The sequence below is a fragment of the Lolium perenne genome, chromosome 4, assembly GCF_019359855.2.
Source record: "Lolium perenne isolate Kyuss_39 chromosome 4, Kyuss_2.0, whole genome shotgun sequence".
Classification (NCBI taxonomy): domain Eukaryota; kingdom Viridiplantae; phylum Streptophyta; class Magnoliopsida; order Poales; family Poaceae; genus Lolium; species Lolium perenne.
In genome coordinates, this window is record NC_067247.2 from 137340311 (window position 1) to 137355854 (window position 15544).

Genomic DNA, 15544 nt, shown 5'->3' on the forward strand with positions numbered 1-15544 from the left:
ACTACTGTAGCAACCTCTCCTTATCTTAGTTTAGTGTTTTGTTGTGCCAAGTTAAGCCGTTGATAGAAAAGTAAGTACTAGATTTGGATTACTGCGCAGTTCCAGATTTCTTTGCTGTCACGAATCTGGGTCCTCCTCCCTGTAGGTAGCTCAGAAAATTAAGCCAATTTACGTGCATGATCCTCAGATATGTACGCAACTTTCATTCAATTTGAGCATTTTCATTTGAGCAAGTCTGGTGCCATTTTAAAATTCGTCAATACGAACTGTTCTGTTTTGACAGATTCTGCATTTTATTTCGCATTGCCTCTTTTGCTATGTTGGATGAATTTCTTTGATCCACTAATGTCCAGTAGCATTATGCAATGTCCAGAAGTGTTAAGAATGATTGTGTCACCTCTGAATATGTCAATTTTTATTGTGCACTAACCCTCTAATGAGTTGTTTCGAGTTTGGTGTGGAGGAAGTTTTCAAGGATCAAGAGAGGAGTATGATGCAACATGATCAAGGAGAGTGAAAGCTCTAAGCTTGGGGATGCCCCGGTGGTTCACCCCTGCATATATTAAGAAGACTCAAGCGTCTAAGCTTGGGGATGCCCAAGGCATCCCCTTCTTCATCGACAACATTATCAGGTTCCTCCCCTGAAACTATATTTTTATTCCATCACATCTTATGTGCTTTTCTTGGAGCGTCGGTTTGTTTTTATTTTTTGTTTTGTTTGAATAAAATGGATCCTAGCATTCACCTTATGGGAGAGAGACACGCTCCGCTGTAGCATATGGACAAGTATGTCCTTGGTTTCTACTCATAGTATTCATGGCGAAGTTTCTCCTTCGTTAAATTGTTATATGGTTGGAATTGGAAAATGATACATGTAGTAATTGCTATTAATGTCTTGGGTAATGTGATACTTGGCAATTGTTGTGCTCATGATTAAGCTCTTGCATCATATGCTTTGCACCCATTAATGAAGAAATACATAGAGCATGCTAAAATTTGGTTTGCATATTTGGTTTCTCTAAGGTCTAGATAATTTCTAGTATTGAGTTTGAACAACAAGGAAGACGGTGTAGAGTCTTATAATGTTTTCAATATGTCTTTTATGTGAGTTTTGCTGCACCGGTTCATCCTTGTGTTTGTTTCAAATAAGCCTTGCTAGCCTAAACCTTGTATCGAGAGGGAATACTTCTCATGCATCCAAAATACTTGAGCCAACCACTATGCCATTTGTGTCCACCATACCTACCTACTACATGGTATTTTCCGCCATTCCAAAGTAAATTGCTTGAGTGCTACCTTTAAAATTCCATCATTCACCTTTGCAATATATAGCTCATGGGACAAATAGCTTAAAAACTATTATGGTATTGAATATGTAATTATGCACTTTATCTCTTATTAAGTTGCTTGTTGTGCGATAACCATGTTCACTGGGGACGCCATCAACTATTCATTGTTGAATTTCATGTGAGTTGCTATGCATGTCCGTCTTGTCTGAAGTAAGAGAGATCTACCACCTTATGGTTAAGCATGCATAATGTTAGAGAAGAACATTGGGCCGCTAACTAAAGCCATGATCCATGGTGGAAGTTTCAGTTTTGGACAAATATCCTCAATCTCATATGAGAAAGTTATTAATTGTTGTTACATGCTTATGCATAAAAGAGGAGTCCATTATTTGTTGTCTATGTTGTCCCGGTATGGATGTCTAAGTTGAAGAATAATCAATAGCGAGAAATCCAATGCGAGCTTTCTCCTTAGACCTTTGTACATGCGGCATAGAGGTACCCCTTTGTGACACTTGGTCAAAACATGTGCATTGTGATGATCCGGTAGTCCAAGCTAATTAGGACAAGGTGCGGGCACTATTAGTACACTATGCATGAGGCTTGCAACTTGTAAGATATAATTTACATGATACATATGCTTTATTACTACCGTTGACAAAATTGTTTCATGTTTTCAAAATCAAAGCTCTAGCACAAATATAGCAATCGATGCTTTTCCTCTATGGAGGACCATTCTTTTACTTTCAATGTTGAGTCAGTTCACCCATTTCTCTCCACCTCAAGAAGCAAACACTTGTGTGAACTGTGCATTGATTCCTACATACTTGCTTATTGCACTTGTTATATTACTCTATGTTGACAATATCCATGAGATATACATGTTACAAGTTGAAAGCAACCGCTGAAACTTAATCTTCTTTTGTGTTGCTTCAACGCCTTTACTTTGAATTATTGCTTTATGAGTTAACTCTTATGCAAGACTTATTGATGCTTGTCTTGAAGTGCTATTCATGAAAAGTCTTTGCTTTATGATTCACTTGTTTACTCATGTCATATACATTGTTTTGATCGCTGCATTCACTACATATGCTTTACAAATAGTATGATCAAGGTTATGATGGCATGTCACTCCAGAAATTATATGTGTTATCGTTTTACCTGCTCGGGACGAGCAGAACTAAGCTTGGGGATGCTGATACGTCTCCAACGTATCGATAATTTCTTATGTTCCATGCCATATTATTGATGTTATCTACATGTTTTATGCACACTTTATGTCATATTCGTGCATTTTCTGGAACTAACCTATTAACAAGATGCCGAAGTGCCGATTCTTTGTTCTGCTGTTTTTGGTTTCAGAAATCCTAGTAAGGAAATATTCTCGGAATTGGACGAAATCAACGCCCAGGGGCCTATTTTGCCACGAAGCTTCCAGAAGTCCGAAGACGAAACGAAGTGGGGCCACGGGGTGGCCAAACCCTAGGGCGGCGCGGCCCCCACCTTGGCCGCGCCGGCCTATGGTGTGGGGCCCCCGTGCCCCCTCCTGACTTGCCCTTCCGCCTACTTAAAGCCTCCGTGACGAAACCCCCAGTACCGAGAGCCACGATACGGAAAACCTTCCAGAGACACCGCCAACGCCGATCCCATCTCGGGGGATCCAGGAGATCGCCTCCGGCACCCTGCCGGAGAGGGGAATCATCTCCCGGAGGACTCTACGCCGCCATGGTCGCCTCCGGTGTGATGTGTGAGTAGTCTACCCCTGGACTATGGGTCCATAGCAGTAGCTAGATGGTTGTCTTCTCCCCATTGTGCTATCATTGTCGGTTCTTGTGAGCTGCCTAACATGATCAAGATCATCTATCTGTAATTCTATATGTTGCGTTTGTTGGGATCTGATGAATAGAGAATACTTGTTATGTTGATTATCAAAGTTATATCTATGTGTTCTTTATGATCTTGCATGCTCTCCGTTACTAGTAGATGCTCTGGCCAAGTAGATGCTTGTAACTCCAAGAGGGAGTATTTATGCTCGATAGTGGGTTCATGCCTGCATTGACACCTGGGACAGTGACAGAAAGTTCTAAGGTTGTGTTGTGCTGTTGCCACTAGGGATAAAACATTGATGCTATGTCTAAGGATGTAGTTGTTGATTACATTACGTACCATACTTAATGCAATTGTCTGTTGCTTTGCAACTTAATACTGGAGGGGGTTCGGATGATAACTTGAAGGTGGACTTTTTAGGCATAGATGCAGTTGGATGGCGGTCTATGTACTTTGTCGTAATACCCAATTAAATCTCACTATACTCATCATGATATGTATGTGCATGGTCATGCTCTCTTTATTTGTCAATTGCCCAACTGTAATTTGTTCACCCAACATGTTGTTTGTCTTATGGGAGAGACACCTCTAGTGAACTGTGGACCCCGGTCCAATTCTCTTTACTGAAATACAATCTACTGCAATACTTGTTCTACTGTTTTCTGCAAGCAATCATCTTCCACACAATACGGTTAATCCTTTGTTACAGCAAGCCGGTGAGATTGACAACCTCACTGTTTCGTTGGGACAAAGTACTTTGGTTGTGTTGTGCAGGTTCCACGTTGGCGCCGGAATCCCTGGTGTTGCGCCGCACTACATCCCGCCGCCATCAACCTTCATCGTGCTTCTTGGCTCCTCCTGGTTCAATAAACCTTGGTTTCTTTCTGAGGGAAAACTTGCTGTTGTGCGCATCATACCTTCCTCTTGGGGTTCCCAACGAACGTGTGAGTTACACGCCATCACACGCCAACGGATTGGTAGAGCCGGCGGGGTGTTGGAGGCACTGCCGTAGGTTGGGATAGCCTTTTAAATCCCCATCCATTAGTGATGATGGCTCTACGATCTATGATGGATTGTCCGGAGTACACCATGAGTAAAGCCGTATTATCGGGGGAAGTCTACTGGAGGTGTACGGTTGGACAAAAGGGTGGGTTTGCAGGGTCGCGGAGAAGGCAGTGATTGGCTTGGATCTTATACTGGGCCTCACACCAAAGAAAGTGTGGACGAGGACATACTCTCGGCCGGCAACATGGTTAAGATCTCTTGTGGGGTAAAGTAACGCACCTCTGCAGAGGGTATCAAGAATTGTGACTGTCACTCCCTGTTCCGGGAAGGGAACTGCGAACGCGGCAGGAAAGGAACTCCACGAAGTTCTAGTCAACCTGTGAAGACTGACGGGCATAGTTTTCAGAATAAAATAAACCTTTTGAAGAAATGTTTATGAAAACTTGCATTGGTCTATGACTTTCTGGTCTATGGCTGTAGCTAGTGCATGATACACATATTTCCTAACATGAACTTGCTGAGTACGCTCGTACTCATTCTATCTCGTTTGAACCCCCTTCTTAGATCAATGCACCGAAGGAGAAACTACCGTGGAACTCGAAGACAAAGGAGTCAACTACAACGAGATGAAGAATCCAATCAAAGAAGTCAATGGAGTCAACTTCTGCATCAGCTATAATGGAAACCTAGACTAGTAATAGAAGGGAACCTTTCCCTAATCCTAGCACCTAAGTAGCTAGATTTCTATAGCAAGCCAGTTAGCTCTTAAGCTGGAGTTAGCAACAAATTAGACTACGAGTCGTTCTTCTGGAGCTTTATTTGAAGTTTTACCTCACTGTAAAGTAGGAGGTTGTGTTGATCTTATGTAAACAGCTCATGTGTACTTCTATAGACATACCTTGGACTCGCATATGTTTCTGTTGTACCACTCTGAGGTATGTAATATGAGTGGAACGGTGTTTCACTTGTGTTATGTCAACGACTTGTGTACTACACCATGCAGTGGTACGCTGGGTCACCACAAGAGCGCACAAGGTAACAGATAAATACTACACAAACATAACCCAGCCAATGCGATCCCCCTTCGCCAAGAGGTATTGCAAAGGCACACACACTTTTGAAAGAGTTTTATTAGCAAGCTATTAGCAACAGGAAATAAGGTGTAAGTTGTTCTATGATCAAGCTGTACAATTCCAAGTCGTCCATAACCGCGGACGCGGCTTATCGATAAGATGTACACCCTGCAGGGGTTGCCCAAATGTAACCATACGCATGCTCGACCCACTTACGACAGGTGGATGTCTCACAACAAGACCGTTCCCAGTTCAACAAGAAAGTCTAGGGGGGCCACCCGACTAAGCTACCCGTAACGAAATCCGGCCGTAATCCGAAGCGGACTCAGGGTTTGCGACGGCGGCTAGGCGTGCGAACCACACGCTTTTGCTAAACGTCCTGCGGGGTACAGTACAGAATATAAACACCCGAAGGCAACAGGAAGTAAACACCCGAAGGCAACAATAAGTAAAGCATGGCATACATGGCATAGGCAAATAAAACCAAGGTTGTGGCCCCCTTTTCAACTGACTTGAGAAAAGGTAATGGGTGAGGGGGGGTCCCAATAATCGTCCCCACGCATGGGTAGAGCGCTCAATCTCGGAACAGATAACAAGAACTCGGGTCCTAGGGGACATTAGCGAGTCAAAGTTCCAATGCTTTCGCAAAGGAGCTCACAGATGCCTCTGCAATGTTATTATCCCTTAGCAATTTTAGTTGTAGCAAAAGTTATCAACATCATTTTCAAAAGGTGGTACATGTGTCAACTTCCCAACAAGATATCCCGAACATCTCGAGATATCAACAAGACCCTAAACTCGCCTACGACTCGCAAAGCTGGCAAACAACAAACAATAGGTAGGGCGAGGAGGTGTATCTCGGACATATAGGTAACAGGTGGATAGGACACGTGACACAACAGAATCGCAACATAAGGATAGCAATAGATCAAAAGAGCATGTAAAAGTAAAATAGGTGAAGGGGTGGGCTCGCCTGTGAAAGCTGCAGAAGAACTTGTCGGAGAACTCGACGTATCTCACATTAACACTTCGTGATCCTATCCGAGAAGAAGCAAATGCTGAAACACACAACGTATGCAATCTTACTACTACGGATAAAGAACCAGCATGCTCAAGATGATATGCATGACATGGCAAGGATGATGCGGTGCAACTTATCCATATTAATCGGAGTCGGAACCCCGGACAATCAAATTAGGTTTGGAGTTGCATTTCTACCGGCAAATTTAAGTGTTGGTTAGCATGGCATAGCATGGCAAGGATGAGCTACTTCAAAGTTAAACGGAGCGGGGAAATCCTAGTTGGAAATCCAAAATACTCCGCATATATGTGAGGTGAACATGCATAACTATCAACGCGCGACATGATGCGAGATGCAAACAATCATATGAATGGCCTATTAATGTTCAGCACATTTTTCTGATCAATTTTCATATAAAATACTTTGTATTTCGAGTTACGGTTCAAAAGATATGATTCATGCAAGAATTATACATTTCCTGCAATTTTCAGAAAAACGGAAAAGGGCCTAGGACGTTTCTCACCGAAGGGGAAGACAGCCTGGGTCACTGACGCGCGGGCCCGGGCGCTGCTGACATGGACGTTGGCTGGATCTGAGGAAAGGACCGCGGGTTGGTTAGCAAAACGCGCAGGGGGCTTTGTGCAAAACTGGAAAGGATCTGGATCTGGGAAACTTCTCACCGAAACAAAGTTGAGCCACAGAGACTGACGAAGGGGCCCGCGATGCCAGCGTGGCTGACACCGTGGCGAAGCTTGCGCGGCTGCACGGAACGTGTTCGACGGAGGGATGCCGCGCGGGACGGCGGTGACCATCTGCAAGACGGCACGGCGCGTGCGGGTGATGTAGCTGGTTCCAGGAGGCGTCGATGACCGTCGGGGGTACGCCTTGGCGGCGCGGACAAGATGGAGACGGTGGCGCGTGGAGGGGCTCACCGGAGGGCTGCCGACGTCAGAGACCTGCGGAGGCGGCGGTCGGCACCACGGTGAGAATCAAGATAGGAAGCAAAGGAAGAGAAGAGGGTGTCCAGGGGGTGCGCGGGGTTACCCTGAAGCTCGAGAAGGGGTCGGCATGGCCGGAGGTGGGCGAACGGCGCCAGAATCGACGACAGACGCCGCCGGAGTCGGAGAAGGGAACCGCGATTTGGCGTCAAATTGAGGGGCCCGGGGTCGATTCCTTGCAGCATGAGGTAGAGTAAGACGAGGCGCACCCGATGGTGCCCTCAGAACGGCGAGGGAAGGTCCGTAGCGACGGGGCCAACGGCGGCCGGTGGCGGAGGCTCTCGGTGGTTTGCAGAGAAGAAATAAAAGGGGAGGGGGAAGAGGGTGGCGGCGCGAAGACGGGAGATGGGGAGGGAAGCTAGGGTTTCCAGAGGGGATAAAAAGGAGAGGGAGGGAGCAGGTGGTGGTGCGAGACAGCGACGAGGGAGGACCACTGCCTCACGCCGATCTCGTGGAGGAGGAAGGCGACAAGGGCGACGTGGAGGGGTTTCTTTTTCCTGGCGAAGGGGTACGGGCCGAAACGAGAGAGGTTGGGCTGGAGAGGAGCGGGCCGGAGGAGAAGAAGGGGGCGGGCCGCCGGGGGGGAGAGGGAAGGGAGAGAGGATGACGGGCCAGGGAGAGAGAGGCCCAGGGAGGAGGAGGTTTTCTCTTGTATTTTGGAAACCCATTTGAATATAGATTATATTCTGTTTTGAATACTGAGGAAGGAGAGTGAGATTCAAAACTAGTTTTCAAATATTTAAGTTACTTGTAACCCAAAACAAAACACATTTTTATTTCAAAATTAATTGTTGAACAAAATTAATTATAAAATAGAGATTATGAGAGGGGGAGATTAGGGCTTTGTTTAAACTGAAAGATAAGGGAGGGTTTATAAAATAGTTTTATTTAATAAAAACATGGATGATATGATGCATATGCCATGATGATGCGCAAAAAGAAAAGAACAACCAAAATCTAATAGGGGTGCTACCCGGGGCCGTTACAATGGATCACGGCAAGCAAAACAGCCGGGAATACATAGGACTACTTTTTTTCTTTGTCGACTAACGACCGAACCGCGAGGAGTCGTGCATATTGGACACGCGTTTTATTTGTTGCTGCTGGTTTCCTTTACATGTACGAATCGTGTATTGGTTTTGTAAATAACGTTTTCAAGTAAGTTGTGCGTGTACTCAATTCTTTTTGGATATACATAAAGAATGTGTGGCTCGATTTGTTCGTTGTTTCCCGTGAAAAGAGTGTTAGAGGGAAGATGGAGCGTAGCAAGCTAGCAAGAACGAGCAGATCCATCTAGCTAGGTAGTAAAAAAATCATGGCGTATATCTAAAAAACATGTGGTATATCCATGGGCATACTGTCTAGATGCATGCATGCACATACACACAATGGTTCACATGCAAGATGTGATCCGGGAGCAAAGGAGGATCATCTTTCGAAAGGAGGGCTTCTCGTGTGGCACACATCTTTCGAAAGGAGGGAGCCGGATAGTAATTAATAATCTGAACTCTTTGGATCATGAAACACGGGCCTCAGACCATCGATCGTTTTCTTACCTAGGACTAAGGTACGGTTCAATAAGGATTTTAGGGTGTTGGGCCTACTTAAAAAATACTATTTGATCCGTTTGTGACACCAGCCAGCCACCTATTCCAATTTAATAGCAAAGATTTTTTTTAATAAAGGGAATATTTACACCCAACCTCTGCAACAACGCAACACCCTAATAGCAGTACGGATGCACACAGCCAAAAAAAAACTAAGAAACAAAAGTCCCGCTATAGCATCCTACGCTTAGCAACAGCAATACAACCAGCACCGAGAAAACACCCGAAATACAACATCTCCAAAAACGACGCCTCCTAGAAGGAAACGGTGCACCAGCGCCGTCGTCGCCCGACCAATGATCTTAGGTTTTCACCCTGAAGATAGTCCCCGCTCTCAAAACAATGCCTCCAACAAGATCATTGCCAGGAACAACCAGTTAAGGCCAGACCTTGCGTTTTCACTCTGAAAGGTAGGACGCTGAACTTCACCTGTGCTGCCGTCCCCACTTCCATATCACTGCTGCGAATCCCGGGACACCAAGCAAGTCTCTCAACAACGCGGAGACTTGAACCTCCCTTAGCTAGTCCTCCGCTGCGGCCTTCATGTTATTCCCTTCATCTGACTACATCCTGGACCAAAATGTCACTTGATGCTAACACAGACCAGAGCTTCGTGCCGCTCCCTCCAGAACCAATCGACCGAAATAAAAGCATGGGTGCGCACGACTGAATACCACTGATCCAGCAAACTCCACGCAAAAAAGCACTGTTACATTTGCCAGCGGCGCCTTCCAGAACTCAACACCCCAGCCAGATCGATAGGACCGCCGCCTTTATTCAGGTCGGGCCCTCACGCCGGTGACCATCGCAGGCTGGCACAGCTGCCGCCGGAGACACCAAGCGCAGACCGCGTTGTCCGGAGACACCGCACACGCCCTGGGCAACGCAGCAGCCGAACGCCAGCCCTCCACCGGCGATATCAGCCGTCGTCGGCTTCCATGCCTCTCCACCTCACCGCCGGTACGCGGTGACAGATCGAAAAGACCCGACACCACCATCCGCAGACCGGCCATCTCTAGCGAAGAAGAGGGTCGCCTCCACCGTCGAACCCAAGGCTGCTGCCCCGGGTGACCTCGTGCCGCGGGAGAAACCCGAGATCATCACCACGCACCAGCGAGAGCCGGAGGGGATGGCGCAGATCGCCGCCCACCACCAGCCACCACCGGTGTGGCACCGACGGGAGGTGGGGGAGCCGCAGCACGGATCAAGTCTGGCCGCCGCCGCCTAGCCATCCGCGTCCGACCGCCGCCGCCCAGCCATCCACACGTGAGTCGGGGGGCCGCCGCTGCAGCGTCGAGGGAAGACCCCGACTGCCATCATCTGCGCGCCACGAGGAAAGGCCACCGCCGCCACGCCCCGCGGTCTTTGACCGGCGGCGCCACCGGTGGCGGCGGCGGGAGGCGGTTAGGGTTTCGGGAGGGAGGGGGTTTCGGGAGGGAGGATACAGTACTACTGAAGTGGTCAAGATTCCATATTAATCTTCAATTTAATAGTAAAGATGAGTAGACCAAATGGATCTAAGCTTGGAGTCGTCACATTTTGACTTTCGTATCTGTACTGGGTCATATGAGTAGATGTGCTACACTATGTACTACTACGTAGCAAGTTTTCCTGCTCTTTCACTCCCCAACACCATAGCCCTAACGGTGCACATGAGACATATTAAGTATTGTGTACAGTATATGAATTTGGTATTATGAACGCTCATATTTTACAATTTTGAATACAGTTCGTCAAACTCATCTGCATAAGATTTATTAGGGAAGAAGCACAGGCGATGCATTATTGCTGGCTGGCCGAACAAGATTGACGGATATCTGGACGAGTGAATTATTAGACTTTGGTGACAGTGCACGAAAAATCCACAGCCCGTGTCTGGGGTGATAACCGAGTCGACGCTCTCTGCCGTACTACTGTACGTGCTCAAGTTCTCCACTCCGATGTGACCCCTACCGTATCTGCTCTCAGGTGATAACCGTCTGAGCTCGCTGTTATTTGATTTTCTCTCCGGTGGGTTGGATGAGTAAACTGTAGGTGTTGTATTATCAAATGTGTATAATGTTTGTCGTGTGCATTATGAGTTAATGAAATTTTGTTCACCTGATGAACTTGAAAGCGTGGATCTCACACGCCTCATGGTGCGCATGTTCCCGAGATCGCTACGCATGGTTTATCAGAGAGGCTCTGCATTAGCGTACCTGCTCAAGTTCTCCACTCCGACGTGACCCCTACCGTACATGCTCAAGTTATCCACTACAATGTGACCCCTGCCATATCTGCTCTGCCCGAGAGGAGAGGATACATTTATGGCCCATTGTGCAGATGATGTACTAATGTTCTTGCTCGTGTTTGCGCGTGTGTTTGACCATTTCCTGACCGTAGTAGTAGTGGTAAGGATCCGATGCGAATTAGCATGAGAATTTTACCAATCGAATGGTCACCTTTTGTAGTATTGTATGTTTTTTCGCATACCCATGACCACCATGAGTATTTCTGAAAGCTTCATACATAATTTGCTAAATTACATTCTGAACCAGTACTAGTGGTCACCATAGAATAGAGACACATACACTTTTATTTCTACATAATTACAACTCGAGGGAAAGAATCCTACGGTACAACTCGTAGCTCACGTACCCGTCTTTTGCTGCATACTCGAGGTGCATCGGGGGAGAGTGGCTTAGTCTCCCATCAGTTTTGCTTGTCAGGTGAGAACTTTGTCTTCATGTTGTTGTAGGACCCGTCGATGATGGCCTCTGCTAGATTAGCCATTCCTACCCGGATCTTGAATATATCTTGGATGTCGACGTGGTACAGCTCTGGAATATGCATCTTGGCACGGACAAGCATGACATTGTCGTTCCTAGTGTCAACGCTCGTGAAAGTAATACCCTTGCGCTAAAAAAAATTGTTCAGAGATGGACAATGTTTGAAGGAAGTGCTGTAGTGGTACACGATAAATTGAAGGGGTTAATATTCAACAAAACTAGTTAAAAGAACAAGAAGTGCAAAATTAGGAGAGACTACTGGCACTGGTTAATCACGTTACCTGTCTTCTAAACAAAACACAAACTATATATATAGTCCGTGTGGAGAGGTCCATATCTAGGATTGTAATTAAGCTGCAAAATAACAAATCTAACAATTATGGCCCACACGTCAATGCTTATGTGGCATCCATGCTAACAAATTGATATGCAGAAGTTTCAAATAATTTAGAACATCCGTTTAGTTTTTTAGCATGTAGATGCGATCTAAGATTTATTAGTTTTCTTAAATTCAGGCGAATTTGATGAAATTTTTAAAATTTCCTTAAAAGTTTAAAAAATATAGTAGCTGAAAATTACAACATACATAATATGGGAAATTTTGATATAATATATAAAAGTAAATGCAGTGTTACAAGATAAATTGAAGGGGTTAACCTGCTAATTTCTAGATTTGGACCTCTATGCTACACATCATTACATGTATAGTTGGTGTTTTGTGCAAAAGACAGATAAAACGAGTAATTTGTGCAGGTTAATTTTTTGATCCAGTGGAATCCTATAGGAATTTTAAAGTATTGTCATCATTATATGAATTTTGCTATGTGCACCTTTTGATTCATATGGCTGAATCCTTAGAGAAGAAGAAGAGCACCAGGGTGACAGCTCTTGATGCCTAGACGGCTCACCATTGTGGTACGTACTAGCTTTGTCACCCTCCCTATACGCACCTGAAATTAGTGATGATACTAGTGGATGATGCCGGTGGGGTTTACAAGCGGATCGATCATTCAGTGTGGGACGGTTGCACCCTGGCCGACTTTCTCATGCCTTTCTTCCTCTTCATCGTTGGTGTCGCAATGGCCTTCGCCATGAAGGTTCTTAAGCATGCCACTTTGTGAAATCAAAATTCTTGTAGATAAGTAGATTTTGTTAATTGGTCGTCAGGACGAACATTTCTGCAAAGAGTTCCTAAAAAGCGTGAGGTTGTGAAGAAAGTCAGCATTAGAACACTGAAAATGCTCTTATGGGGCATACTACTGCAAGGTAATTGAAGTGATCTATGTGTAGACTAATTACATAGTAATTCAGTCTGCAAAAATGTTGCTTGAGTTCAAACAATCTTTGATACTGTTAAATTGGATATGTGACACCAATATAGACAGATACTCGCACGCTCCGTACGACCCCGCTTATGGAGTGAACATGAAGGTGATTAGATGGTGTGGCATCCTCCAGGTTCAGTTCATTTACCAATTTTTTCGAATGGGGGACTACCGACTGTGTGATTGATCCATCCTTGGAAACTGAATTTGACTCATTCTCTGAGGCATATGACTTCTACAACCTATGTTATTGGGAAATTGGATTTGGTATTAGGTATGGGCACAGGTTGAAGAATGTTGCAGCTGGCAGCAAGATAGTGCAGGAAATAATGTGTGGCTGTGGGGTGAGTGTTGCAATTGTAATAATGGATCTACCATTTTTTATGTTCAATACTAGGTGTTTTGGGTTCGGGCTTAACATGGTTTTATGCATGATAAATCATTTTCAGAGTAACCTCAGAGAAGTAACAACATATCAGTTTGTTGTGACTACCCTGCTCGCATTCTGCTCCGTAGAATAGATGGTCATGGATGATACATCAGTGACCAAAAGAGCAACCACAACCATAGTTTGTCTTAGACTTGTGCAGAGAAGAGGAACATGCCTTCACATAGGAATATTGATAAGTACACAAAATATTTTATTCGACACTTGAGGGAGAACAATGTAAACCTGAACAAGGTGTATTGTGTTATAGGCAGTTTCTTCGGAGCGCTTGGTAAGGTTCCCTTCAACAAGATATCCCTACGCACTCTTTGTGCTAAGATTAACCATGAACAATCTGACGATGATGTCATGAATACCATGAAAGTTTTTCGGGAAATGAGGGCACATGATCGAGATTTTATTGATAGTGTTCGTGTCGATGGTGATAGTCGAGTGAAGGCGTTGATGTGGATTGATGGTAGGAGCAAGATGCAATACAAGCACTTCAGAGATGTTATAACCTTTGATACAACATACCGGACAAATATATATATGCATGCCTTTCGGCATGTTTGTTGGGGTAAACAACCACTTCCAAAGCATAGTACTTGGTGGTGTGTTGCTGCGTGATGAGACAATTGAGAGCTTCAAATGGGTCCTCACTGAGTTTGTATCTCTAATGGATGGGAAACCTCCTATGACAATCCTTACATGTATGGGGATAAATTCCATTTTTCTTGTCGTTGTTTGTGGTACTGGTACTGTCGATGTTCATAGGACTAATATTGAGTTCATAGCACTACATCAGAAATAACGGATACTACACTCTCATAACATGCTTGTTTCTTTGCAGATCAATATCGTGCAGTGGAGGTAGCAATTGAAGATGTTCTTCCAGACACCACACATCACTGGTGCAAGTGGCATGTACTTGGGAAGGCAAAGGAATGCAGTGGCCCAGTATATTCCAAGAATAGTGGTTTTAGAGATGAGTTTCACAAAATTATGAACAAAATTCTAACTACACATGAGTTTGAGTGTGCTTGGGGTTTTCTGATTGAAAAATATAGTTTGCAAAATCACATGTTCTTCACTCAGATATAAGAGGTACACAGACGATGGGAGAAGCCGTATTTTAGTGGCAGGTTTTGTGCAATGCATACAAGCAGTCAACAGAGTGAGAGCGCGAACCATATACTCGAAGGCTATGTTCAACATGGCTCATCAATTGAACATGTTCGTTTAGCGATATGTTAAGGTATAGTTTGACCGCGAATCTTAAGAGAGTTTTCAGGAGAAGAGGACTAAATTGGTCAGTTTAGCATGTTTGTTGGTTTATGATTTTTATGAATAGATGGACTTTTGCCAACGAACCAAATTTTCCATTACATTTTCAGATGGTGCATGCAAGGTTTGTGCTACAAGTCGGGGCGCCAATTGAGCTAGGGAGTTGTTTAGTAAAATATTCTTTGAATCCAGTGCATACGTCATGGAAGTGGTGGTGCTTAAATTAAAATATATTGCAAGGCATGTGCAAAGTGAGAGAAGGGAGCACTAGTCGAAGTTTTCATTTGAGGGTAATGTTAGGGTCGATGGAGATGCAACTATGAGTGTGAACAATTTAACCGCACGGGCTTGCTTTGTTGCCATGCAGCCCATGCTTTACAGGTAAATCAAGACCTCGGTGTGCTTGTGTCATGTGCATGAATCCCTATATGAATACTGATGTTTTCTCTTATTATGAAGGTGATGATAAACTTAGGTGTTCAGGAGACCCCTAAGCATAATATCATGAAGCGTTGGACAAAGAATGCTACAGACATCTTGCCTGAACACATTGCGCACTATCATACGAACACTGGCCCTATTAGATATGAGACTTTTCGTCATTTGACTCTACATTTCAGCTATTGAGTTGGGGAAGGTGGGTGATGCCATTGTTCATAGCTACCATGTTCTGATGTCATTCTTTCTAGATACTAAGTCAAACCTTGCAGAGGTAAGTGTTAAGAGGGATGGTATGAGCTTGGATGAGAAGGAGTCCAATGCTGAAGCGACGGGATCAAGCATGACAATAGTGGATAACTGGATATGAGTCCAGAATTTGCGGACCATGTAGTTCACAAGTGATTGTATGAACGTGTGAAGCCTACAGATCGGAAGCGAAAGTTAGGCTGCCCAACTAACGCACGTGAGAAGCCAAGATA

At 44.8% G+C, this 15544-nt stretch overlaps 1 long non-coding RNA gene across 1 annotated transcript; it reads right to left on the bottom strand.

Moving 5' to 3' along the window:
* Positions 1-5656: 5656 nt before the first annotated feature.
* LOC127294003 (uncharacterized) lies at positions 5657-7544 on the bottom strand. The gene is made up of 4 exons (XR_007846324.2): positions 7257-7544; positions 6893-7168; positions 6736-6804; positions 5657-6249 (listed from the first exon to the last, which is right to left on the bottom strand). It is a non-coding gene; the product is annotated as an uncharacterized lncRNA (long non-coding RNA).
* Between the last annotated feature and the right edge of the window lie 8000 nt (positions 7545-15544).